General features: G+C 50.6%; 1 protein-coding gene across 3 annotated transcripts in view; it reads left to right on the top strand.

Annotated features, from left to right (window-relative positions):
• The first annotated feature begins 2,780 nt into the window (after nt 1–2,780).
• The window catches only part of DNA2 (DNA replication helicase/nuclease 2), a 159,584-nt gene continuing 134,737 nt past the window's right edge, over nt 2,781–27,627 (top strand). For 2 of the 3 annotated variants that reach the window (XM_069644988.1, XM_069644986.1), the window contains exon 1: nt 2,781–3,001. The gene's annotated coding sequence lies outside the window, so the exon portion shown is untranslated. The remainder of the gene's footprint in view (nt 3,002–27,627) is intronic. The other variant, XM_069644987.1, reaches the window with a different exon arrangement.

Below are 27,627 nucleotides of genomic sequence, written 5' to 3'. Positions count from 1 at the left end.
GTAAAACAGGGTTGCCCTCTAGCTCCTGCGCTGTTTCTTGCATACATTGGCGACTACGGGGCCTCAGAAGATTCGGAGCATACTTTTCCACCGTCACTTGCATCCTCGAAAATAAGCCATCTGTTATACGCTGACGATTTAATACTACTGGATCAGACCCAGATCGGCCGCCAGAGACAGTTATCCAATCTCTTGAGCTACACTGCTGAAAACAACTTAAAAATAAACCAAGAGAAAACAAAAATCATGATACTGGAAGCGGGCCAGAAGAAGAACAAAACCTCAGAAAAATTCAAATGGTTCTTTGAGAAATATGTGACCGAGAGGGTCACTGATTACAAATACATAGGCGCCCAGATCGACTCCTCGAAAAATGAGGCATTCATGCAGAACACCCTTCAAATCAAGCTAAAGGAATTAGCCTCTCAAGGAAAGGCTATCGATTCAAAATTCGGAAAATTTTCTTGCATTCCTGTAATTCAATTCATAGAATTTTACAAGAAAAAAAGTTGTCCCTTCGATCACCTACGGAGCCGAGGCTATGCCAACGATCCCAGAAAGAACCTGGCAAAAATTGGAAAGCAGGTTCTGGAAAACGGTCCTGGGTCTGCCGAATTCTACATCTATTGCTGCAATCCGCCTGGAGCTAAGCCTATTGTCACTAACAGCAACAGTCAACTTAAACTCACTCAGGCTATTTAGGAAATGCATCATGGACGATAGTGAGCAAATCTTTGGCCTGTTGAACAAAGAACTACAATCTGGAAAAGTCAAAATGCTAACAAGCTGGAAAGATAAAAACATGTTCCTTCTTGAATCAGTCACGTGCTCGGAAGCTGATCTCATTACAAACCCGTTGAGAGTCTGCAAGAAGATGAAAGAAACAGACTGGATCCAAACTCAAGACTTAGTAACCAGAAACAAACTCCTTCTTCACCTACCTCCTTCGTTCTCCAAACTAAACGAGCCGATGCAGTGCCTCCAAAAATTCCCAAACAGGGGGGCACGCAATTTCATGCTAAGGACTAGGTTGAACCTGCTTGAAACCAACAAAATTTTAAACATCAGAGGCCTATCAGACTCCAGTACGTGTCGACTATGCAAAGCCAAGACAGAAACCATCAGGCACTTACTGTTGTCATGCCCGAAAACTCTAGACTTAAGATTGGCCTACATAAAGCACTTCAGCCTAGAGGAATGTGGGTGGGACGAAGATATCTGCTGGCAAAGACTGATCGGAGGAGACCGAACCTCCTGGCTCCTAGCAACCATCAAAATACTCCAACCTACTCTGATGAGGATAGATGGATGAGGGTCCCACCCCTGTGTAGTCACTGCCCTTTTTTGTTTTCTCTGCCCAACTATCTTTTTTGTAAAGTTCTTATGAACATACACAAATAAAAAAAATGTTTTTAAAAAAAACATACATGCCAACCATCCCGATTTAGGTGGGAGACTCTTGACTTTTCTGTGAAAAATTATTCTATTTTTTACATTCACCTGCCTAAAATATTTCTAGCCCCAAAGCATTGCTATGGGAAAATGTACGTCTCCCCATTTCTATGAAGAAATCTCTTCCCAGGTGCCTCGGAATGTTGGTATGTATGTGTAAAGAAGTTAGATACCCCCACACAAATAAGTTTGGCCAGCCCCCACAGTCTCTTACGTTAGCACCTCTCCCAACATTTGAAGGGTTAGCGCCACCTCCCTCCGATACCACCACCCACCTGAAATGTTAGCCAACGTGCACCCCATACCTGCCTAACCCTGGGTTTAGCGCAGATACTCTGGGTTTGTACACACTTTTCTGGGTCTCCGGGAAGAGCATGGAGTTTCCGGGTTTTCTGGCCCATCAGGATAACACTAATATAAATTAGCCTCATTGCAGCAACATTGCCATTGCTGCGCTTGCAGTAAACATTAACATACAACGCAGTCTAGGCCTGTGGCCAGAAAGAACGCCTACAATTGCATTTGCCTGGGGGGGGCATGCCCCCTTCCTCCCATGCTCAACACTCACCTGTGTGAAAGATGTAAGTACTCTTCTTGACCAGTGTGCCCAGTGTGCTACCCACCACCCAAGCTCTACCTCTTGAGACATCGCCTTCCGCGCCTCAGCGGGTTGGGCAGCCCGTCCTGCCGCATCGTAGCCACTAGTGCACCCTCATAACACATTTTACAAATTTAGTCCAGCATACATGCCAACATCCCGAAGCACCTGGGAGGGAGATTTCGTCAGAGAAATCGGGGGACTAAAATGCTCCCATAGGAATGCATTGGGGAAATAGGACAATTTGAAAAATAGCAATATTTGTCACCGAAAAAATGGGGAGACTCCCGCCTAAATTGGAAGGGTTGGCATGTATGGTCCAGAAATGATCAACCCAAACTCTTTCAGCTATGACTTTCGTTTGTGACAAATCGTGTAGAATTTTCCCCATGTTTTTAATAAATCCCATAAGGACTGCATCATTTGATTTAGTTATTAAGAGGAAGATTTCTAGTCAATTAAAGGATGGTGCTGTTAATCAAACTTCCTGTTGGGGGGGGCTGCCCTGTTTTCTGTGCACTTTTTAATTTGGGCTATTACTAGAGCAGGTCGTGCGAGAGTGAGCCGTTGAAACTATAACTTGCCATTTAAATACGCACTGCCAAGAATCTCTTAATTATCTGTTATGGCAACAAGCGCAGCTCGGAACTCCGCTGCTTTGGTCTGCAATAGATCGGAAGAAGGGACTGTAGTCAGGCGCAAGGGGGCGGTGCTGAGGCCAATCAGCGATGGCCCCGAAGACAGGGATGGCAGAGCGGTGCATACCAAATATTACATAGCACCGGCACTCATTGCGCGCGTGAAATCGTTCACTTGTTTGCCTACCCGTGTCGTTTTAGAGGCGGTGCCAAACTTCGGGTCTCTTTTTCCTTCTCCGTTCAGATAGTCGGAACCTGTTACTTGCCAATTTCGTGTGAGAAACGTCAGGTGATGCCCGCTACATAACCGAAGGTAGTGTCATAACAATACAAAACTGCACTTCGTCATCGGCAGACGCGTAACATCTATTAAATAGCACATTTCACGGCTTTGCGCTATGCAATTAGCGTGCCGTCTTGTGGCTAGGTTTCCTGCCTTAAAGCGCACATCCATTGAGACCAGGTTCGAATCCTCAGGGTAGCACTGTGACTACCCATTTCAAATGGGAAAGCACTTTTTTAAAATTAAATTTTTTTCCGTTCCTTAAACGGACAGGGAGGACAATGTCCACACTGTCAAAAAAAGTGGGCGAACGCCTTTCACTGGCGTGGTCCCTCGACTTGTGCCCTGGGTATATGGCATGTAAAAAGCTAGTATTGTGTTTGGGATCGTGTTGAAAGCTGTTGGCGGTTGCACGTGCAAACCTTTTATTGTGTAATAAGGTAGGTCGTGTAGTCTAATGCATTAGGGGAAGCATATGTTTTTGTGAGAGTCTGGGTGAAGGTTATTGTGGCGTCACGACTGAAAAGTGGGTGGGAGTAATTTTGATTTTTATGCCGATTGTGTGGGATAGATAATGCTGTTCTTTAGTTCTCAATGTTTATGCCGCCTGGGGGTCGGAGTGGACAAGTAGCTACGTTTCTGTGTGTCAGTTTTCCCCACTTGCCTCAATTGTGATCACATCGTCTTTCTGTGCCTCTGCTCAATTGGCGTTTGATATTGTCAGTGCCTTCAAAGGGGATGGAAGCATTAATTGCATGCTGTATTAAGGTATTGATCTGGTTACTTACCGATATTACTTACTTTTAGTCTTGCTCTTCCTCGTCAAAGAACTTATGATATTCTTATTGCTAGATCCGCCTTTATTTCTTTTTAGTTTTGGCGCCAACTATAAGCCAAAATGATTGTATTAGTAGGGCTCACAATGTTCACTCAACATTAGCCATTGGCTAGTGATAATTGACTCTTGTTAAGAAATGGTGTGCTCTGTGCAAGTGTAGAATTGGTGTGAGAGCATATTTTTGGCTGCCTAGTAGCTTGCAACTTGAAATGTTGACTGCTGGCTTTATAGTTCAGCTAGGGAGAAGTAGCCTATGAGGAGGGACATACAGCTTGTAAGTGTGGTTTGGTGTTATACCCACCAGTGCCCATGCTAATCCTTATGGCTAGTTCCACCCACTTCCTACCTCCCCTGCCTAAATATATCGTCCTGGGATCTTTTTCAGCTAGCTTTTTCAAGCCTTGCCATCAAACGTTGTGCTTGAAGAGCCTGCCAGTGTTTTTCAAAGCAGTCTTCTGATAGTCAATTGCTTAATTGGGGCTGTAACTGTGCAAATGGTGTAGTATAAATGTCTTAACAAGGTCTGCCTTCAGCTACTTGCTTTATAAGCACTATGCATGTCCTCCACTGAAGCTCAGCTAAAAGCACCAGTTTTGGCTTGTGTAGAAGTATTAGGCACTTGCCAGGCACTGCTATTAGATGCTCAGCTGTTACTGTTGATTTCCAGTAAATACCACTATGACAGGGCTTGAAAGTAGATCCTGGGTTTCGGGGCTTTTCCTCTGACCAGGAGTTACTCACCTGACCCAGGAGCTACTGAAGTGAAATGCCATGAATGCCTTCTTGCCGTAGTGAATGCGTAATGGATGAGATAAAAAAAAAAAAACGAAATAAGCACATTAGAGAAACGGATTGAACGTATGTAATAATCGAGAGATGCACTCTTGGCAGAATAGTCACCCCGGAGTACTTAGAAAATTATGTAACTTGATCTTATTTACAAACCGACACACACCTGAAAATTAATACACCACCCGCTCTGCTCCTGACTATTGGTTCCTCTGTATTTTGCCATATTGCTTTACAATGAATTCACTTTTACTTCGTGTTGTGGGACAATGTTCCTCTATGCTGCTACCTCTCACTTGGTCTTTATTTAATATGTCTGCCATTATATCCATCATTGTAACTGTATATATGTCGATACATGCATCTATGTCGATACATGAACATCCATTGCTACCTCTTCACTGCCCTGGTAGTTTTCTCTTGCTGTCTCTTCTCTGCTAAACACTTGTTCTCGTGCTGTACTGCTCCAGTTTCTCTTTTTGGCCGAAGATCTATGGTAAGGTTTGAAAAGTAATGGACTGTATTTGTTTGCCCTTTTGCATAAGACCAGCGCATTGATTATGTCTGATGGATCAGCATGGCAGGAGTGGGCTAATGGGGTTTGGGGGCCTTTGGGAGTTGGACCAGCTATGGAATAATGCTTGTTTTTATGGGTATCTGGATCTCCCATTGCATGGTAAAAAGGAGCGGGACATAATCAGCCATCACATTGGCTCTCATGCCAGATTCTGACAACATTGCTAACTTACTTGCGCAAAAATGTGAACCTCACTGTATCACAGTAAATGCCAGTAGCGTCACTACATTGCAAATAACAGATGTTGCTGTTATCAAACTAAATGACACTCATTATGACTGCTGAAGAAAGGCAGGCAGGGACAGCCCTGCTAGAATTCAAACATATGTGTGCAGTTTGCACCAATATCTATGTAGATTGAGGTACGTGTACCTGGCCTCGTGGGATGAACCCACTTTGCAGTAGTAAATGTTTTCTTTTTTTTTTTGTTTTGTTTAATGCTGCACAATAATAATATACATGCAAGTAACTATTGCAGCTGAAAATTGTATAGCCACTAAAGCTGGTAATGTAGACAAACCGCTCCTTGGCACCACTACTGTTTTTGCACAACAAGCAGACCTCATTGACCAGTCGGCTTTAACACGTTTGAATTCAATCAATACTTGGTCATTTGTTTTACTTAAGAGCAAGCACTGATTGAGAAGCAAATGGGGTATTTGAAACGCAAATGATTCTACCCGGGGTAATGGCACAATTACTAACAAATAAGAAGAGGTGAGAATTCTTAGAGGAAATGCGCACCTGCTACAGCCTTCGTATTATATGCTGTAGTTACCAAAGGCAGGGTCCAATTACACACATACTGTTTTAAACAATGTGGGGGGGAAAAGGATTTCCAGCACATGCTGAGGCACTTTTGCAGAGCGCCCATTAAAATAGCTGCAACGCTTTGCATGCAGGGCCATCATGATGGCTCTCGGATGCAGCAGCATCTAAATAAAATTGCCTTGGCTACCTTTCTTGTAGACCCATAAGAATGCTGCTGTACACATACATTTTTAGTTTGGGCTATTAGTTGTCGCCTTGCAACACCTATAAGCCGAAACTATTGCATTAGAGTACAGATAGGGAGCAATGGCATATGAGGAGAGATACAGTTTGTGGGTGTTTGGTTGTTAGCCCACCCATTGAGTGCCCATTGCCATGCTAATTCCAATGGCCATTCCCACCCATTAGCTGCCTCTCCCCGCCCAACACACCTCCTCACAGGAACTCTTTCAGCTTGCTTTAATCAAGTCTTCATTAGACTTTGCGCTCAAATGCCTGCTACGGGTTTTTCAAAGAAGTCTTGAGTGTGTTAATGACTAAGGTGTCGATTAATGGAATTAATGTGCGCCGAAAATTCCCACGCAGAGGCGCCAAAACGTGCGATTCGCAGTAAAAGTGCGAAAATTTCAGTGCAAGTGCGAAAATCGCAGGGAAACCAGCGCACATCGATTCATGGAAGGGCGTGCGCGAGAAAAATATCGGATGTGCGCGGCGCACGCCGGCGCACAGGATATCTAACGGCGTGCGCCACAGCGAAATCGCACATAGCGCGACGCACACAACAAAAGTAGGCGGAACACGGGGCGTAACACTCGGAATGGGGAACAACTCGTCAAAATGTGGGCGTCACGGGGGAAGTACAGAAGGCAAGTGCGCGGAACGCTCACACGCTCGCCTACAACACGTATTCATGGAATCCAATAGGGCAAACCAGCGCACGGTCAAACCAGCGCACAGGCCCAAACGCGTCCGCCACAAGAAAGCAGGCGGTAGTGTCCCTGCCCCTGAAATAAATGTGCGCCAACAAAAAGCACCTATATACAGCTATGATGAATGTCACATACTGTGGCCCTCTAAGACAAATGACGTGCAAAGGGGTACGCGACAAACACGGACACCCGCTGTGTGAAAAATAGCGTGTGCGTGTATTCTGTGCTGCTCGGAAAGTCCCACACGCGATTTGCCTGGGTACGTGTATTCTGGGGTGCGCGGAAGTCCCACACGCGTTTTGCCTGGGTACGTGTATTCCGGGGTGCGCGGGAAGTCCCACACGCGAATTGCCTGGCTACGTGTATTCCGGGGTGCGTGGGAAGTTCCACATGCGATTTCAGCAGGTTACGTGGATTCCGGGGTGCGCGGGAAGTTCCACACGCGATTGGCCTGGGTACGTGTATTCCGGGGTGCGCGGGAAGTTCCACATGCGATTTCAGCAGGGTACGTGGATTCCGGGGTGCGCGGGAAGTTCCACATGCTAATTCTGCAGGATACATGGATTCCGGGGGTGCCGGGTAGTACTACACGTGCATTGACCGTGTGGGTCCTCCCAGGTGTTCCCTTTACACCCTCCACGGCCCCTGCAGGCAGCCCACACCACAGGGGACTACCCTGCACCCCTGCTCATGTCCCGCAGGCAGCCCATCCACCATGGCCATGCCCCCCAGCCAACCCACATGTCACCTTGCACTACTGATCACCAATGCATGTCTCCCAGCATCCCCACCCCCCCAGCAGTCAGGGGCACCTGCCAGCAGGCCCACACACATGTCCCCCTGCACCCCCACCCCCCAGCAGTCAGGGGCACCTGCCAGCAGGCCCACACACATGTCTCCCACCCCCCAGCAGTCAGGGGCAGCCTCCACCAGGCCCCCACTCATGTCCAACTCATGTCCCCCTTCACCCCCACCCCCCAGCAGTCAGGGGCACCCTCCACCAGGCCCCCACTCATGTCCCCCTGCACCCCCACCCACCAGCATCCAGGGGCACCCTCCACCAGGCCCCCACACATGTCTCCCACCCCCCAGCAGTCAGGTGCACCTGCCAGCAGGCCCACACACATGTCTCCCACCACCCCCCAGCAGTCAGGGGCACCCTCCACCAGGCCCCCACTCATGTCCCCCTGCACCCACACCTCCCAGCAGTGCGGGGCACCTGCCAGCAGGCCCCCACACATGTCCCCCAGCCAACACGTCATCACAATCCAGATCCCAGGCTCCTATGCCCACCCAAATCCCACCCCACGCCACCCCAGTCCAAACACCCAACCAAGCTTTACATCCATTCAAAATGGAAATACCCATTACATGATAGATAACAAATAAGCAGTATGCGCATGAGTACAAGTCCGTCAGACCCACACAATGGCAACACATGACTGTGAAAACCCACATTGTGACAGGCATGAAACCAATGAGAGAAGTCCACACATTGAAGTAAGAAACAAAAATGTATTACAGTGTAAATGAAGTGAATGAAATCTAAACAAACAATAATGGCAACAAATATCAAAATGCAGCATGTCCACAAAAATAACGAAAATGGGAATCCAAAATAGCCGTAAAGAAATTGTGTCCAAAGTCACTGTCCAACAAAGCAAATCCAAAGGGAAAGTAAAGTGAAAATCAATTGCTCCATGGTGAAAAAAATGATAAAAGATGAAGGCCACAAATCCACTGTCAAACTATGTACAAAGAGCAAATCCATGGTCCATGATCCCAACGATGTAAATGAAACCTACAATAAAACCTACCTAACTAATAACTATATACAAAAAAGTGGGGCATAGTCCAAGCGCCCCAAATTAAAAATAAAAAGTAATAAAACCTAACACTAACTATATACAAAGCCGGCCGGCTAGTCCAGCGGCTCACTCCGTGGTGTCCCGGGCCAGGGCATCATCGAACTCCTGTTTGATGTCCTGAAGGCGGTCCTGTTCCATGGCCCCGAGGGTCCGCAGGGACGCCGACATGTCCTCCTCCAACTCCCTGCGGATTCCCTCGAGGCACTCAGCCCTCCGCATGGAGTTCTCCGCCCTGACCATCGTGAGCCGCGCCTCTTCTGCCCGCCGCCGCTCCGCACCTATCTGCTGGCCCAACCGCTGCCACACGGAAGACACTTCTCGTCCTGGGTCCTCTTGCCCTCCGGCCGATGCCTGCCCCTCCGATGTAGATTGCCCCGAGCCATGATGCCTCCCACGTTGACTCCGCTGCTGCCTCCGACGCAACTGCCTCTGCCAGCACGACGGCATCCAGGCTGATGGAATCCACCGACGCTGTCATGCACGTGCCCTGCCCAATGATGCCGGCACATCCTCCATCTGCTGGGGTCCAGTTGCTGTGGTGTCCACCCCTGCTGGACCTCCGACTCCCGACTGTGGCAGGGATGGGATCCCCACCAAGCTGGCTGCGTTGGTCAGGGCAGGTCCACAGGGGGCCCTGGTGGCATCTGGGCCAGAAGACAGCATGGAGAACGACTGGCGTATAGTCTCCACAGAGGAGGAGAGGGCCGCCAGATTGGTCGACACATGTATGAAGCCCCTGACCACGGCCGATCCCAACTGGGCCATGTCGGCACGGGGCTCTTCGTGATGACGTGCAAGCTCCTCCCGAGAAGCATGCATGTCATCACGAATGACACCCGTGCGCAACGCGACACCAATCAGGACCTTCTCCATACGGCCACGGGTCCCCTCGTCCGCAGGTGGAGGGGAGTCAGATGACATGGATATCCCACCCTACCTGCGGACCTGCCTGGGATGGGGCATCCCTGCTGGTGCATGGTGGTGCAGTCAGTGTCGGGGACAGTGACATGCACAGGCCCCTCCACGGCGACCTGTGCTGCCTCCTGCCCCTGGACTGCACGGATGCCCCCACCAGGCCCCATGTGCGCCTCAGTAGCGGCCTCCTCCTCCTCTGTGGAAACCACCAACCTGGATGGCTCCACACAGTCTTCCGCCGTTGCAAGCCCCTGTGGGGGCTCACCCACCCCTTCCGCTGCAGCCGTGGGGACATCCCCACCGCTTTGCTCCACAGCGCCGTCTCCGCCCTCTTCTTCACTTGCCGCTGTGTAGAGGGAGACCTAGAACACAAGCATCAGGGTACTGTAAATGGTCCCCTAGATAGGAAGCAATGGCAGATGAGTGGCACTGTCAAAGATCACTTCCATCATGTCCCTCCACAACACATGGGTCAGTGCAGGCAAAACACACGCAGTAACAGGCATGGCACATGCTATGGACATTTGCATACATGTCCAAGGGACTCTCCAAACATACAATGTTGTTATGGAACTCACATGCATCATGGGTCATGCCTATCACATGCACACACATCAACGTATTTTCATCCATCTGGCCTTGTGCACCCCAGACACAGTGGATACAAGGTTAACTAGGCTGCATCTGTGAATCTGTACATTGTCACAGACATGTGTCATGCATCCATGGCATTCACAAGTCACAGACACGCAGGTCAGACACACAGACATGGATATGGCATCAGCACCCATCCCTCACCGCCACCCATGACCAGGAACAGAGACTGGCATGCTCTCATGTGTCCAAACCGCATAGGGCTCCCCATGTTGCATTTAAACACATGCACCAACCGTGTGGTTCACACATTACTGGTCTCACATCCATGACCATGATGTCCCTGCACACATACATGTGTACATGGCCTATGTCACACATACAGGCAAGCATCAGACAACCAGCACACTGCAACATGCCCTGTCTCACACAGCAATGCTTGCCCACTTACCGCTCAACTCCAGACGTGTCTGCCTCGCAAGTATCTGGGCGTGGAGCGCTGGGTCTACACATTCCAGGATCCTCAGCTGGATGGTACTCATGTGGCCCCAGCCCCCCTCCACGAGGCACCGGGCCTTCAAGAGGGTCCTGGACCTTAAGTCCTCCCAGTGCTTCTTGACTTTCTGGATGTTGCGGGTTGCCACCCCCTCCGCGTCCCAGGATCTGGGACGACCACCAAGTCGTCCCAGATCCTGTCCTGTCCTTCCTTGTTGGCGCGTGTGTGACAATGTGCAAGTCTTATTATGGAGTCTGCTTTTCTTTTATTTGTAAAAGGGGATCATAAAGCCTTACTGACACGGAGATACTGAAGCAGGAAGTAAAGCATGTAGGGCCTTTCCTCTAACCCTGTGTCTTCGTTCCCTAGGAAACGTGTGGTGAGGAGGAGGAGATCGAGCCCAACGGTTACAGCTGGGCGTATTGAGGAGAGTTTGGATATTGAAAGGCTCTGGTCGACGGGGCACTGAGTATTGAGGAAGAGAGCCGAAAGAAATAATGAGGCGATGGTGGGCACTCTTCCAGAACAGTGAGTGACAAGTCGTGAGGTTAGACCAAGAAGATTAATCTTACATTAAGTAATGTTTGCTGCGCTCGTTTAGACCGCTGAATGAATGGGCGGTTTGAAAACGAAGCAGGTTGCTGAATGAAGCGGAAAGCGATCGTAATCGCTACTTGAACATTAAATAGTAGCAGTGCAGTTGTGCTACGAGCCGAGGCTCCTACTGAAGCAGATAAGTGACGACGCTGTGTGTTCGGTGATGAAAACAACGCTGTGGCGTTGTAAGGAGTTGAAGTGTTTGAGGTAGGTGCCGTTGCGCTACCTGAAGAGGAGGTTAAGGAACGGCGATCGTTGTCGCCGCACGTTCATATTAAGACGACGCCGTTGCGTTGTCTGAGGGGAAAAGTTGAGAAAAGGCGATCGTTGCCGCCGCATGTTTGATCTAAGCTGACGCCACTGCACCTGGTCTCCGGAGTGAAAAGAGAAAGGTGATTCTGATACCTGAAGAGGAGAAACTGCCCGGGTAAACCATTATTGCACATGCAAGATTGAAGTTGGGCACCAAAGAACATTGCTCTGAAACAAACTATATAGAGCAGGAGATGGAACTGTAAACAAACAAACAGACATAATGAGGTATAGACAGAAGTGTTCCACAACATAGAGATAAAGAGACTTTGGGCAACAGAGGGAGAGGAGAAGAAATTCATATATTAAGAAGTCCAAATAGAAGAGATATGCCGGAGTAGAGATAAAAGACTGAGAAAACCAAACACAATCCGAGAGTGCCTTAAAGTTATTAACAAAACAGAAATATTACGTACCTTAACGCATCACGAGGTGGTATCCTGCCGAGGAAAGCTGACCAGCACGAAAGAAGACATATCCTTTTTTCTGAAATATAAAGAGAAAAGAGAATTTAAAAAAAATAAAAGAATTGGGCTCTCTTCTAGTCCAAACAACTTACTTATTGGCTAAGAACTCGTTTGTTAGCTAACACTTCTTTGACTCCCCACAGCGTGACGATCCAAAGAGGGCATCATACTGCCCCAGGACCTGCTCCACCAGGACACCAACTTCGGTGGCAGTGAAGCTGGTGCCCCTCTGCCTCTCTGGCCGGGGGTTGCCACTGGTGCCAGATGTTGCAGTGCCCGACATGGCCACCCCAGAGGCAGGAGTGGGTGGGCAACTGGGTCCTGGGGCTGGGCTGTGGAGGTACAGGTTTCCACCTCACATAATACTGGACCTGGTGAGTGAGTGGGAGGATGACCTCACATAACCCACCCTGTGCTCCCAAGCACTCAGCCCCCTGGAGAAGGTCCTTAATGTACTGCACTTCTTGGCCACTGGATCGGATCATTTCAGCGGGCAAGTGCCATAGTGGGTGGGGTGTCACAGGCCACGCAGTCACGCTGCCTACACCAGGTCTTGAACATCATCACTGCACGCCCATCAGTCCGCAGGCACATATACCTGCCCAGGACACCTGCAGAAAGGCAGGCTGCCGCCCTGGATTTCTACGGTGTGGCACAATTCCCCAAAGTGCTAGGTGCCATTGACTACACCCATGTGGCACTACATCCCCCCCCCAGGGCATCTGAGCACATCTATAGGAACCGCAAGCACTGGCATTCCATCAACGTGCAGGTAGTATGTAATGCCAAGGGAATCATCACCTCAGTATATGCCAACTATCCAGGGTCCACCCACGACAGCTTAATTTACCGATTGTCTACTCTAAGCCGGGACCTAGAAGCTGGGCGGCATGGCGATACATGGCTGCTTGGTGAGTATGAATGCCACTGCACATGCATGCATGTCACATGCAGAGTTATGTCACTACCCCACTAATGATACCCATCACCTCCTCACCAGGGGACAGTGCCTACCCTCTGAGCACCCACATGATGACGCCAATTCGGAACCCCATCACGCCTCCCGAGGTAAGATAGAACACAGCCCATATTGCAACCCGGGGCATAGTGGAGCGCACATTCGGAGTGCTCAAGTCACGCTTTCGCTCCCTTGACCGTTCTGGCGGGCAGCTGTTATATGTGCCCCCAGTAGTGTGCAGGATCATAGTGGCAGCATGTGTCCTGCACAATGTTGCAACACGCCGGGGCCTGGCTGTGGACATGGTGATGCCCCCACATCCCCCAACTACATGCACGCCCGCTGCGCATGGGAGTGGAAAGGGCACGGGGTGAGGCAGCCCGTACGCAGCTGGTGGCTAATTACTTCACATAGAAATCACACCCCTGTGGAGTGCACACAGCCCTGACACATACCATCTGATAAGCAATGATGACTCGACCTGACAATTATGACGAACAAAGGGACAGTCAACTGTCAGAACCATAGCAGCCTGAGATTGTTCATGTGGAAGTGTCACAATGTGTGCATCCCTACCTACACAAACACCACCAATGCAGTGTCATCAAAAGACACACTTCCATGCAGCAAAAATGAATACCCATTTGCAAAATACTACATGAGAACAGTGCCATGTCACCCAACCCCTCCCCGGAACGGCCACACAACACACCATGGCATGTCATGCAATGTGAGAGCAAACAAATTAATCCCGACAACATGCCCCAAGTGTCACCAACTACAGTGTCCCTAATGGAAACTGGCCACACATGAAATGTTCACAGTAATGCAGGACCAACAACACACATTACCAAATCCTACACAACCTCCAACCTACCATAAACATGACAGTACAGACTTAAAAAATTGGTAGCCTCACTACCTGATAATGCCAGCACTTCGAACACTTCCAAGTATACAGTGTTAGGGCCACGCAAGAGTGTAGGTGCACTGCTTACAACATGGACTCCAGTTCCAAAGTAGACAGCCTTGTGAAGACATGAGAAATGGACCTGCAAATTAGGAGGATGAGATGGATGCAGAGGCACATATCAATACACCATTGACTGCTGCAGTGTACAATACAACAACAATATGCACTAGGAATGTATACACAGTATTGACTACAGACTGCCCACACATCAAATGGGAGTCCAACGTCACCGTGTACGTCAATGTCACTTGGGCACACCCTTTGCAAGCCCATGGAAACGGGAAGCAGGAGGGGTGTGTGCCTCACAAACCCAAGCATCTGATCCAAATTCAGGACAAGCCTGCATGTGCCCAGCCACAATACACCGTATGCCCACGGGAGCCACACAAGGCAACACACTGTCCAAAAAACTAAAAAAAAATAAAAATCAAAAATGGCCATTAATGGGCCCGGGGGGGTGGGGGAGGCCACCCAGGAGGTCCGAGGACAGGGTGCACACCAAAACCCACCTGTGTGGATCTTGCGAAAAAAAAACACCTCCATGGGCTCATGGCCTGCACGGCTACCCTATTGTGAGAGATTCGCTGCTGTCTCTCTCCTCACCCTCTGCAGCTGCATCAGGAGGTGGTGGCACTATGGGAGGCAGCCCACGCAAAGCCCTAGTCTGGTCCTCCATGGCAGCAAGCATGCGGGTCTGGAAGGTCTGGTTCTGGAGGATAATCGTGCGGAGGTCCCCATGCAATAACTCACGGGATGACCGGACCTCCTCACGAGTTGCCTGCATCTCAGCTGAGAGCGTACGTGTGAGACGCTCCAGCTGCTGTTCTGTCCTTGTGTTTGTTGAAGCCTCAAGCTCAACAAGAGTCGTCCTGAGGTGACGGAGTTCCACCCTCAGGGCTTCCCTGTGGCCCTGGGACTCTATGGAAATGGCTTCCTGCAGAGTCGCCAGTGCCGCCCGCCTGTCCCTGTCGGACGCCAACATGTCCTCCCTTTGTGACTGGCAGATGGAGCCTGTTGCCTGCTGTAGTCGCTCCATCAGCCTTTCTGGGGGGACAATGGAAGTGGCCACCCTATCCATGGCCTGAGCCATCATCTCTGATGATGCTGCCTGTTGGGTTGCTATACCGTGTATGGATTGCTCCCATGCGGTATTTCCAGTTGGCGTACGGCCACCACGTCAGCGGGCACCACACCTGTCTGGGGCAAGGAGAACTGCGCCTTGCTGTGCCGGCACTGCCTGAGGCTGCAGGACTGCATTCCCCCTCTGATCTGCTGGCCCAGGAACAGGATCAGATGTTGCGGAGTGTGACCCTGCATCCGTAACCACCAAAGGCGTACCTGCCAACACTGACATCCCCATTGAGGGTTCTACCCCTGGTGCAGGTGGGTCGGACAGAACAGAATCCCTCCCAGGAACACTGCCCTGCGACGGCACATAGGTCTCATCATCCGAACCGACACCTGAATACAGCTCGCGGGAGGTGCACCCAGAGACACCCCTTGAGAGCACGACCTGCAGCAGTTGTGGGTTCTCACCCACCACCACACCACGTCCCTCACTGGTGGTCGGTTGGCCCTGAGACCCCTCCTGGGTCTGCACCATCTCCACAACCCCAGCAGTATCAAGTGCGTCATCCCCCGCAAAGACATAAAAGAAAAGAAATGGAAACAGGCATTAGCACTATGGCACACAATTAGGGCTGAGAAGCTACAGAACCAGTACTTGATTGACACATGTCCCACATGACTAAAACCCTCCCATGCATGCACCGTCACTGCGTATGAAGGGGAGGCAAATGGCACACATTGATGACGTCAAGATGGAAGATCAACACATTTGCTGCATGCTGCCTAGCAGTGGCATCACACATTGGCCTGTGATTGGCAGGTCAAATGCACATGCCATCACACAGATGGCATGTACCTTAGCCATAAAGTGAAAAGGGAGAGGAGGGCACCAATTGTTCATTCAGTCTAGTTTGCTCATGAAATTGCTTTTTTAATTGAAATAGTTCAAATGTTTAACCTGGAGCTGCCAGTCCAAAATGGTCCTATAGCACAGGGACATGGCTAAACAAATGATATCCAGGAAACAAAGTCAGTCCACTTTACCATAGCCATGTCAGACATGTGACAATAGGACTGAGAAATGCCTAGTAAAAGTGGTGGAATGCAAACAATCTGCCTGAATAAACAGAGAAAAATAAGCAACAATGTTGTGGCAAGATGACACTTCAAGGGCAACTGGCGTGGTGTTGGGCTAGATGTCTACTGTTGGCAGAAGGGATACTGCTATACCCAAATGCTGGTGCACAGAATGTATTGGATGAGGCACAAGGGTGACCCAAACCACTCGGGCACACACACCCTCACCTGGCACCCAAACAGAAACCCTCACACACACACCATGCACATGGATGACACACATGCATGTGCACTCACCGGACAATGCCTCGTAATCTGACAGTTCTCCCACGCCTTGGATCTGTTCCTCCGTGACATAGGTCCCACCAACATGCTCATGTGGAGTGAGTTCTATGTCCTCTGCTGAAGACCCACCTCCAGTCACTAGAGTAGCGGCATGACTTGAGGCCAGCTTATTCTTTGCCCTGCGCTTCAGGTCATTCCAGCGCTTGTAGCATTCAGTAGCTGTGCGCCTCACGATTCCAAGGGCACTTATGATGTCCGCGATGGTCTGCCATTGTGCCAGATGTTGTGCAGGTGTGGTCTTGGATCCTGCAATAATCACCATTTCGCGGTCATGTGCGGACACATACTCTACAAGTGCATTCAGTTCGTCCTCATTGAAACTGGGCTTCCTTGACGGGCCGGACTGTGTAGGCGTGTCTGGGGCATCAGCATCTACTGGACGAGCACTCTTCCTCTTCCGCTTGGAAGGTGGTGGGGATCCTGAGTGTCCTACGCCGCTCTGGACACTAGGGGCAGTAGCCCCGGTGGACTCTGTACTAGGAGTGTGGGATTGCACACTCAGCATGGGAGTTGGTGCAGGCATTAGCTCAAGTGTGATGGTTTCAGGGGGAATGTCAGCAGAATGAACTTGGACCGACACTGTCCTGGTTGGGTGTGAGAGGTGGGGTGGATGGAGCTGCAGCTGCCCTTGCAGCCTCCCCACCCTGCCTACTCGGGGCAGCAGATGACCTAGCCGCCCCTGATCCACGTGGCCTAGACCTGCTGACCTGGAAGTCGGCCATGGAGTCACCCTGTGCCAGGTCTGGTGCCACAGTGGGCTGGTCCAACAAGGGCTGAGCATGGATGGTGTCAGCCACGTTACCCTCAACCAGGGGGGGCATGGGTGTCCCTGACTGGTCCTCCACACATGGGGGGCTAGGGGCACCCTGCAAGTCACGGCCACGTCCCCTACCGGATCCACCACGGCCACCACTTGGGGCTCGGCCACCTTTGCCACCCTTACGGCTTGTTCGCCTCCCAGCCATGGCACTGATGTTATTGTGCGTATGGGAGTCACTGTGAACTATTGTCCTGGGCAAATGGGGGTCAAAGGGGTTGGGTACCAGATGGTAATTGTACCCTAGTGCTCTAGCAAGGCTGTATGTCACCCCTGGGGAAAGATGACGGGTCATGCAACGCACAGGCACCCCAAAAAAGGGAAGTAAGGTGCACGCAACCCCTCCCTAGACCACGTGTGTGGAAAAATAAACCTGCACTACGCTGTGGCACCCAGAAACACAAGAATGAACGTATGCGTGTCACACGCAGCCTAGAATGACCTCTGAAGGGGTACGCGACACACGGGGCAAGCACAGATGTTAAATACGTGCGCGACTCACCGTCTGCCAGGAAAAAAAGCGTGAAAAAGACGCGCGTGTGCGCGTTGGCAACACCACCGCCAAAAGAAGAATTGTACGCTGTCTGAGGAGACAGGACAACAGTAGAAGGGAACGCTGTTTGAGGAAACAGGCCCAGGAAAAAGAGGAAAAGAGAAAAAGCTGTCAGAGGTAACAGGGAGTACGAACTTGAAACACTGTGAAGTAAATCGCGTGTGAACCGACAAGAAGTACAGATTTCACCCACTCGCTCTCCACGAAAAGCACGTACAAGGAAATGGTGTTCTACACGTACCTTTTATACACATGTCACAGACGCGCATACGCGCTGAGGCCATTTCCATCAATTACACGCTTTGACACTCGGACGTGTATTTTTTTTTTTTTTTACTCGTGCCATTCTCAATGGCCATGCGCGTGACGTCATAGACGCGCCTGGGGGCCTTTGGGCCAATGAATTAACGTACGTGTGCTGACGCGCTTACGCGCTAAGGGCCTTTCCTTGAATTACACACAGACGTGCTGTATTTTCACGTGCCAAATCACTCCGTATCAAGCTGGCCACGCGTAAGCACACGGAAGACCACGCTCCTGCCCAGAAGGCCGAATTACTGCCCCCAGAGCCCCGAGCACGCTCCCACCTGCCATCTGCTGCTGCCTGCCTGACTGCCTGCTGCCCACGTGTCCTGCCATTTGCTGCCTGCACATCAGCCAGGGGTGCTGTTGCTGTGACCACCCCTGCTGGAACCGAAAACTCCCGACTGGGATACCATCGCTCCACAGCCCAGCCCCAGGACCCAGTTTCCCACCCACTCCTGCCTCTGGGGTTGCCATGTCGGGCACTGCAACATCTGGCACCAGTGGCAACCCCCGGCCAGAGAGGCAGAGGGGCACCAGCTTCACTGCCACCGGGAGCATGTCCTGGGGCAGTATGATGCCCTCTTTGGAAGGTTGCGCGCCGACAAGGAAGGACGGACTCTGATCTGGACGGACATCGTGACTGCCATCAACGCGGAGGGGGTGGCAGTCCGACTATTCCATCATGTGAAGAAGCGCTGGGAGGACTTCAGGTCCAGGACCCTCAAGAAGGCCCGGCGCCTCCTGAAAGCAGCGGATGCTAAGGGGCGCCGGGGCCACTTGTCGGAAGATCAGATGAGGGTCCTGGAATGCATATCCCCAGCGCTCCACGTCCAGGTCCTTGAGAGGCAGACCTGTCTGGAGTCGAGCGGTAAGTGTACATGCATACTGATTGTAAGCTGTGCGTGTGGTGGTGTGGCAGGAGTGTGCAGGTTGCACATGTGGTTTTGTGTGTCCAAGTATGGGGGGGGGTACAGGGCCGTGAGGCTGACACATGCGAGGTATACACATGCATGCAAGTGTGGTGGTGTGTGTGAATGTGTAGTGCACTCCCTGTGTCGCATGTGATGTCTGGCTCACCTTTGCCTGCTCATGCTGTTGTATGTGTATGGATGGTGCTGGCTGTTGCGACATGGCTGTGGTATAGCTCATGTGTGCAAGTTGAAATGACATGTGTGTTGGGGATTGTGATGCCATGTCTGAGGTTTGCCAATGCCACTCATGTACAACTGTCATGTGTTTATGAGTCCATTATACAGTGCCCTGATGCCTGTGTTTTATTTCTCCCTGTCTGCAGCGTCAACTGATGAAGAGGGCGGAGAAGGTGCTGTGGAGCACAGCGGCAGGGGTCGCACCACCAGCCGAAGACGCAAGGCCCGGCTCCCCTCCCAGGTTGTGATCTCGTCGGGGAGTGAGGAGTCCGGTGCCGCGTCCGAGGCCGCAGCTGCCGAGGGGAGGTCCACGAGGCAGAGGTTGGAGTTGGCAGCAGAAGGGGCAGCTGGGACCCCACAGGGCCCAACGGAGGAAGATGGCACGGAGTCATCCAGGTTGGTGGGGGGTTTGGTGGAGGAGGAGGCCGTGCAAGCAACAGAGGCGGGGTCTGGAGGTGGGGATTCCACTGGTGCTAGTGGTGCAGTGCAGGACCAGGGACAGGTGGCAGCACAGGCTGCCACGGAGGTGCCTGTGTGCAATCCTGTCCCTGCTCCTGTCACTGCATCATCTTGCACCAGCAGGGATGCCTACCTCCAGACCCGTTCTCAGGGAGGGGATTGGCTTACACCAACTGGCCTTCCTCTCCCTGCGGATGTGGCTATCCTGCAACAGGTTGAGCCTGTCCAGGGTGGGGTGGCGTTGCGTCAACGGGCCATGCGAGCTGCCCTGCAGTCTTTCCATGATGAGACTGCACGTCTTCTCGCATGGCTCGTTGACCGCGTTGACCCACTGGGACAGCTCACCATGGCCGGATTCCTCCGTTTCCTGGACCTTGTTCCAACCCCCCTCCTCAACAGAACCCCCTATGCCCCAGTCGTCGTCCATGCCATCTTCCCACACATGTATCACCTGGGTGCCCTGTGGAGCTGCCTCTGACCGTGCGGCCAGGCTAGTGGACAACAGATCCCTGCCACAGTCGGTAGTCGGACGTCCAGCAGGGGTGGCCACATCAACAACTGCACCCCAGCTGGAGGAGGATGTGCAGGCACCATCGGACAGGGCACATGGACAGCAGCAGCAGGAGGCTGTAGGTGGGAGCCACAATGGCTCGGGGCCTTCGACATCGGAGGGGCAGACATCGGCCGGAGGGCAGGAGGACCCAGGACGGGAAGTGTCTTCTGTGTGGCAGCGTTTGGGCCACGCCATAGATGCCAAGCGGCAGCGGGCAGAAGAGGCACGGCTCACGGTGGTCAGGGCGGAGAACTCCATGCGGAGGGCCCTGAGGCGGGCCGAGTGCCTCGAGGCAATCCGCAGGGGGTTGGAGGAGAACATGTCGTCGTCCCTGCGGACCCTCGTGGCCATGGAACAGGACCGCCTCCGGGACATTGAGCAGGAGTTCGATGATGCCCTGGCCCGCAACATGCAGAAGTGAGCCGTTGGACTAGCCCGCAGCCATTGTATATAGTTAATTAGTATTAGTTATCTTTTTTTTTTTAATTTGGTGCGTTTGGACTGTGCCCCACTTTTTTGTATATAGTTATTAGTTAGGTGGGTTTTATTGTAGGTTTCATTTACATCGTTGGGATCATGGACCCTGGATTTGCTCTTTGTACATAGTTTGACAGTGGATTTGTGGCCTTCATCTTTTATTATTTTTTCACCATGGAGCAATGGATTTTCACTTTACTTTCCCTTTGGATTTGCTTTGTTGGGCGGTGACTTTGGACACAATTTCATTACGGTTATTTTGGATTCCCATTTTCATTATTTATTATTTTGGTGGACATGCTGCATTTTGATATTTGTTGCCATTATTGTTTCTTTTGATTTCATTCACTTCATTTACACTGTAATACATTTTTGTTTCTTACTTCAATGTGTGGACTTCTCTCATTGGTTTCATGCCTGCCACAATGTGGGTTTTCAGTCATGTTTTGCCATTGTGTGGGTCTGACGGACTTGTACTCATGCACATACTGCTTATTTGTTATCTATCATGTAATGAGTATTTCAATTTAGAATGGATGTAAATCTTGGTTGGGTGTTTGGACTGAGGAAGCGTGGGGTGTGATTTGGGTGGGCATAGGAGCCTGGGATCTGGATTGTGATGACGTGTTGGCTGGGGGACATGTGTGGGGGCCTGCTGGCAGGTGCCCCGCACTGCTGGGAGGTGTGGGTGCAGGGGGACATGAGTGGGGGCCTGGTGGAGGGTGCCCCTGACTGCTGGGGGGTGGGGGTGCAGGGGGACATGAGTGGGGGCCTGGTGGAGGGTGCACCTGACTGCTGGGGGGTGGGGGTGCAGGGGGACATGAGTGGGGGCCTGGTGGAGGGTGCCCCTGGCTGCTGGTGGGTGGGGGTGCAGGGGGACATGAGTGGGGGCCTGGTGGAGGGTGCCCTGCACTGCTGGGGGGTGGGGGTGCTGGGAGATATGAGTTGGACATGATTGGGGGCCTGGTGGAGGGTGCCCTTGACTGCTGGGGGGTGGGGGTGTAGGGGGTCATGAGTGGGGGCCTGATGGAGGGTGCCCCTGACTGCTGGGGGTGTGGGTGCTGGGAGACATGAGTTGGACATGAGTGGGGGCCTGGTGGAGGGTGCCCCTGACTGCTGGGGGGGTGGGGGTGCAGGGGGACATGCGTTGGTGGGCAGTAGTGCAAGGTGACATGTGGGTTGGCTGGGGGGCATGGGCATGGTGGATGGGCTGCCTGCGGGACATGTGCAGGGTAGTCCCCTCTGGTGTGGGCCGCCTGCAGGGGCCGTGGAGGGTGTAGAGGGAACACCTTGGAGGACCCACACGGGCAATTCACGTGTAGTGCTCCCCGCGCACCCCTGGAATACACGTACCCTGATGGAATCGCGTGTGATACTTCCCGCGCACCCCTGAAATACACGTGCCCTGATGGAATTGCGCGTTACTTCCCACGCACCCCTGATGTACATGTACCCAGGACAATCGTGTGTGAAGCTTCCCGAGAACCACTGAAATACACGTTCCCCGCTTGGCGTTTGCTGTTTGGCAGCCCTGTAAACTGGTCCAGGGATAGCGCAGCCCTTTGCGATGGTTTGGGAATTTTGAAGGCTTTTCCTTGCGCGAGGGCGTTCTTGGGGGCGTAACTGGCGCTGCTGCAGGGTCGCTGCACCACTCTGCGCCACGGTTGGTTTTTGAGGCTTAAATCCATGAATACGCTGTGTGATGAAAAGGATTTTATCGCACGCAGCTGGCACAGTGTATCGCACGGGGACACTGTGCGCCAGCCGCGTGCGCCACTTTTGTGCGAATTTCTCTGAATTACCCTGTTAATTGGAGCTTTAAACTGGCTACTTGTGCAATAAGTGTCTTATCTAGGGTCTGCCATCAGTCGCTCGATTTTACAAGCACTAGGCACGCCCTTGACTGAAGCCCTGTTCAAAATCGGCATTGCCAAAGCCAACCGTTTTGGCTTGTAAGTATTGGGCATTTGCCAGGCACTGCTATTAGAGCGGCTGGTTCTCGCACCATTTTGCATCTGCGGTCATCAATGACCAGTTAATACCCTACGGCAGTGCCTGGCAAGTGCCTTTCCCATGCCTTCATGGATAAATTAGATGTTCCTGTAAAACGGAGTAAATCTAATGTATCTTTTGAAGTTTCAATGAGCCTGTCTTAATTCGGTGCTGCACTACAAACATGAAACAAATGCATCTGTGAATGTACTTCTAGTTTCCTCGGAGAAGGATGTTTCAGCGTGCCAGTTTGGCGTGGACGTTTTGCCACAGGAGCCGGTTTGGAGCGGTCACTTCACTTAAATTTAATTGAATTAACAGTGCACTTTTATGTAATTAGGGCCGTGGCAAAACCTGACCTGCAGGGCTGGGAGACTGATGACTTAATCGCAAGGCCATAAATCTCATTTCAATTTGACTTCCACCAGCTACTCATATGCTTTAAGAGCATTCTTCATGACCCATGTTAATATGAGTAACTGGTGCGGCTGATACTGATAAGATCGCCACAGCCCAGTGGTTCGCATCCCTGCAAGCCAGGGTTCGATTTAGCATTTTATCTAATTACAAAATAGTGCTGCAGCGCCGAAACGTGCTGCCGCAAAAGATGCCAGCGCCGGACCAATCATGCCTAACAGGCCGCGCCAAATCGGGCCGTGCCGAAATGGGGTGTACCGAAATTTCTTGAAGCTCGTGTTATGCTCTACTCCCATCTAGCAGTGGTAGCTGGCAATCGCAGCAGAATCAATTTTTCAACTAGTGCATTTTATAGCTCCTGGCAGCCTTAGTGGGAGGCCTTGGCAGGAGCCAAATCACTCAAACCAGGAGCCATTTAGTGCCCAGTGCCCTGGAATTTTGGACCCTGCTTTGGCAATGCTTGGCAGATGCCTTTCCCATGCCTACACAAAAGCCCAAACTGTTGGCATTGCCAATACCCGTTTGTTTCTCGGTAGTAGTTGTTGGGCAAAGTTTGCATGCAGTACCCTCTGGGACCACTACACCCAACTATGACTACAGGTGTAAGCAAAACCAACCTTTGGTATAAGTCTGTACCACACAGTTTTTGGTAGCGAGCTGAGCAGCCAGGCTTATCTCAAGAGGGAATGTGAGCTTTTAATGAGGTTGCACAGAGGTCTACAGCTACAAGTATTCAAATAGACCCTTACACTCAAGGTTTCTTGGTAAAACACTTATTAATTTATTACACAGTCAGTTAGAAAACATTCACTAAAAGGAGGCAATCAATATCACACAAAAATATACTACAGTACTTCACACTATCAGGTTCTGAGGCATTTAAACTACTTTGAAGGAGGAGCAAAATGGCATTCAGAGCATTTGAAGTAGGAGCAAAAAGGCATAAGTTAATAAAAACGAATAGTAGAGTCCCTCTTAAACAGTGCAAATAGTTTGAGTTCACCAGAGGAGTGTTCCAATGCAATAGGTAGGCCAAAGTCAATGGGCTAGAGTCTTGTATAAGTAAACGGTTCTAGTATTTAAAAGGAGAAGTCTTTGCCACGGTTCTCAGAAGTAGTTCAAAGAAGAAAGGTTCACATGTCGGGTCACAAGCTGACTAGGCCTGCAAGTTGCCAACGTTTCACGTACTTTCGCAGTGAGAGGTAAGTTCTCTCGGTCGGGTTTTCACAGTACCTTAGGTTGAAGAAAAAGAACAGCTGAGGAATTCAGTTCCTGCAGATCTCGCTGTTCCTGAGCCTCAGTCGTGGGGACAAGAGGGAGGACGTTGGGGTACTCCAGTACTTCACGGGGACTGGTCACAGAGCTGGCAATTCTTCGATTCTGGCAGCTGTCTTCAAGCACCAAACTGGTGGTGTTCTCCCTGGTTATTTGTTTTCCTGTAGCACTCGGAGGAAAATACAACTAGCTCCGAGAATGATGTCCAGGTGGCTTACGAGTTGATTGATCCCACCAATTCAAAGGAAGAAGTTGTCCTTGAAGGGCTTCTCTGTCGAGATGAACTTGGCGATTCGGCCCTGCAGCAGGGCTTCACCGGGCAAACCAACAGTCCAGGAGTTGCAGCAGCCGTCCTCTTCCAGCTCGTCTTCGGTTCTTTCGTTCCAGTGGTTGACTCTGCCTTCCAAGCCAAGAGACTCGCCTTTTAAACCGTTCTCTCCCATTAATTCCAGCCTAGCTGCCACTCACCCAGCAGGGTGGCTGTCCTTGCTGTACAGTCAGCCAGCCAATCGCGCCAGAGTGCATTTAGGTCTCCTATGAGAATAAGCACATGGAGTTTTGGGTACCTCCCTCGCTTGCTGCCCACCCCAGACACTCAGGCGCCAGAGGCAGTCTTCAGTCCTGAAGCTCGCCAAAGGCGTAGGAACAAAGGGACCAAACCTGGTTTGGCGCGCAGAGACACAATCTAGAAGGACCTTTCCAAAAAGAAATGGCGAAAAAAGAAAACCGGGACCTGTTTAAACAAAGGGGGCTCAGACACCATCTTGAAAAACATGGCTCCCGCGATTTAACGCTACCGGTGTTTGCGCTCGGGGAAAAATCATGGTAGTACATTGTAAAACCACTGCTACCATCCATTTCGAGAGGAAAGGGTAGCATTTGACTGCTACATGAGTTTCTAGACATAGGGGATACTAGGTAACCCCACAAGCACTCTATTGTAAGATTGGGTGTGCTGGGTCTAGGAATTTAAAAAGTCAATATAACTTTACTTTCTCTGGGAAACAGTAGTTTATCCCAGAGAAGGTATTTAAACCTTGGGACAGCCTAAAAGGCTTCCCTGTGTCACTGCACTGCGGGGGCTGTGACACATGAAGATGACGCCTTTGGAGTTGTCTAAAACTCCATATTCAAAGAACACAAGAGTAAAACGCACATCAAAATACATGAGAGAGTGGGAAAAAAGGCTCACACTCTCTCCAGGTAAAAAAATCGTCCTCAAAATCCAGCAAAGTTGCTGGGGTTCTCTAAGGTGAAGGGAATTAGCACATTTATGAGAATTCTCCCTAACAGTCTTGTGTCTTTTAAATGTCAGCGTGGTCTGAGCTTTGTTGAGTCGTGGCTCGGGTGGCATAATTCTCCGGCTTTTTCTTTCAGCTAGTAGACTCGCATTGCTTGATTTGAACACAACTTTTCCGTCACGTGATGAGGAGGTGGAGTGTTGCTAGGTTCCGTTTCTCATATAGGAACTAGACGCTACGGATATGGGCATTACATATGCAAACGCTAATTTGTGTTCTGTCTCCATGGGGTCAACTAAAATAAAAGTTCAGGTGCATTACCTGTGACCTGCCTGTGATTCAAAATCATCGCTGCCCTGCGGATCTCTTTATTTGCACTGCGGCTACAAGGAATACGGCGTGCGGTCATTTATACTGGGTGTGAGGCTATCTGTTTGTAGTGGGTCTCATGGGAGATGGTAGCAACTCTGCGAAGTAAAGGTGCCGTGTAATGTAGATGCCTCGACGGTGGCAATGGCAGAGGGTTTTTTGGATAATAGGGCGATTAAAACAGAATTATGTTTCTCCTTACCGGTGACATCAGTTGCACCAACTAAAACAGAGCTGTTTGATATTAACACAAGTTAGTGAAGCAGATCAATTTATGTGAAATGGGGGATGCAGTGGGAAAATTCTCTGAAAAGCTAGACCGGGCCTTCCTAAGTTTGCAAGGTAACATAAAGGACATGGTGGTAGATGACATGGGTGCAGGTCCGGACCTAGTTTCTGATGTCTCAATGTTAGCCTCGGTCGTTTCTCATGAGCTGGGGAAACGTGTAAGGCTATCCTTGGATTTTAAATCGAACCAATGGTTACTAACGGAAACACCGGCATCTCCACATGTCTACACCAAAATACTTGTGCAATAACTGGATCAAGGTCAAACTGACAGTGATGTAGATGAGGGCCTCTTAGGCATAAAAAAAACCCTCGGGAGGGCTCGTTATGGGGAGTCGGGCGAGTGGGCCTCCAAGGATAATGAGTGTCGAGAAGGGCAAGAGGTAGGGGGACTTACTTAGGCAATTGAGCAGGTCACCACAAGGCTGAAGTCAGGAGACCCCGTGAAAATCACTATTAGAAAAAATAGTGGTTGATGAATTGTCATTTCTAGTTTTATCCAGGTTGCTATACTCCATGGATTGAATCACTAAATTTTGAACTCCGGGAGGTGGAACAGGTCCTGAAGGACCTTCCGGGGAAGGTTAGCTTCTTCAAAGGGTTTCATCACGGCCTGTTGGGGCTCACAATTCAAGCAAAAATGTCCCCTAAAACCACACAGATGCCCATATAACTTTTTTCACAGTAACGTGGGGGTCGACACGCCAGTGGAGGTGGTAAAACCTAGTGTGGAACTGACCAAGGAAGAAGCTCTCCCTTCAGTTTTCTGTATTGGGCGCCGGGGATGTGGTGGCTCTGAAAATCTAAGTAGTAACCATCTGGAAATTATTGCAGAACCTGTGAAGTGACAGGATGTAAAGTAGTTGAAGTACTGCAAAAAACCTTCTAAAATAAATAAAGATGGTCTAAAATATTCATTGAACCCATCTGCCCATACGTAACTTGAATTTAGACGTACCGAAAGACTGGGACATGAATGCAGAGGGAGAACCCATCCTGCAAATAAGTTAAAAACAATGAGAGGGGAGGGGGTAAAAAGGAACAGCAGAGAAAGGTCGGGGAACCCCGCTCAAGTAAGGCGCTCAAGTAAGGGACGAAGCCCAGTTGAATGATTCTTGGGAGACTGGTGTAGCGGAGAGAGTACGCTCCTGGACCTAATATCTCAGTATACCCCTGTGACGATTCAA

Source organism: Ambystoma mexicanum, chromosome 2p, assembly GCF_040938575.1.
Source record: "Ambystoma mexicanum isolate Mex_15411 chromosome 2p, UKY_AmexF1_1, whole genome shotgun sequence".
In the NCBI taxonomy this organism is placed as follows: Eukaryota; Metazoa; Chordata; class Amphibia; order Caudata; family Ambystomatidae; genus Ambystoma; species Ambystoma mexicanum.
The sequence above is the reverse complement of the archived record's forward strand: the minus strand, read 5'-3'. Positions and strand labels throughout refer to the sequence as shown.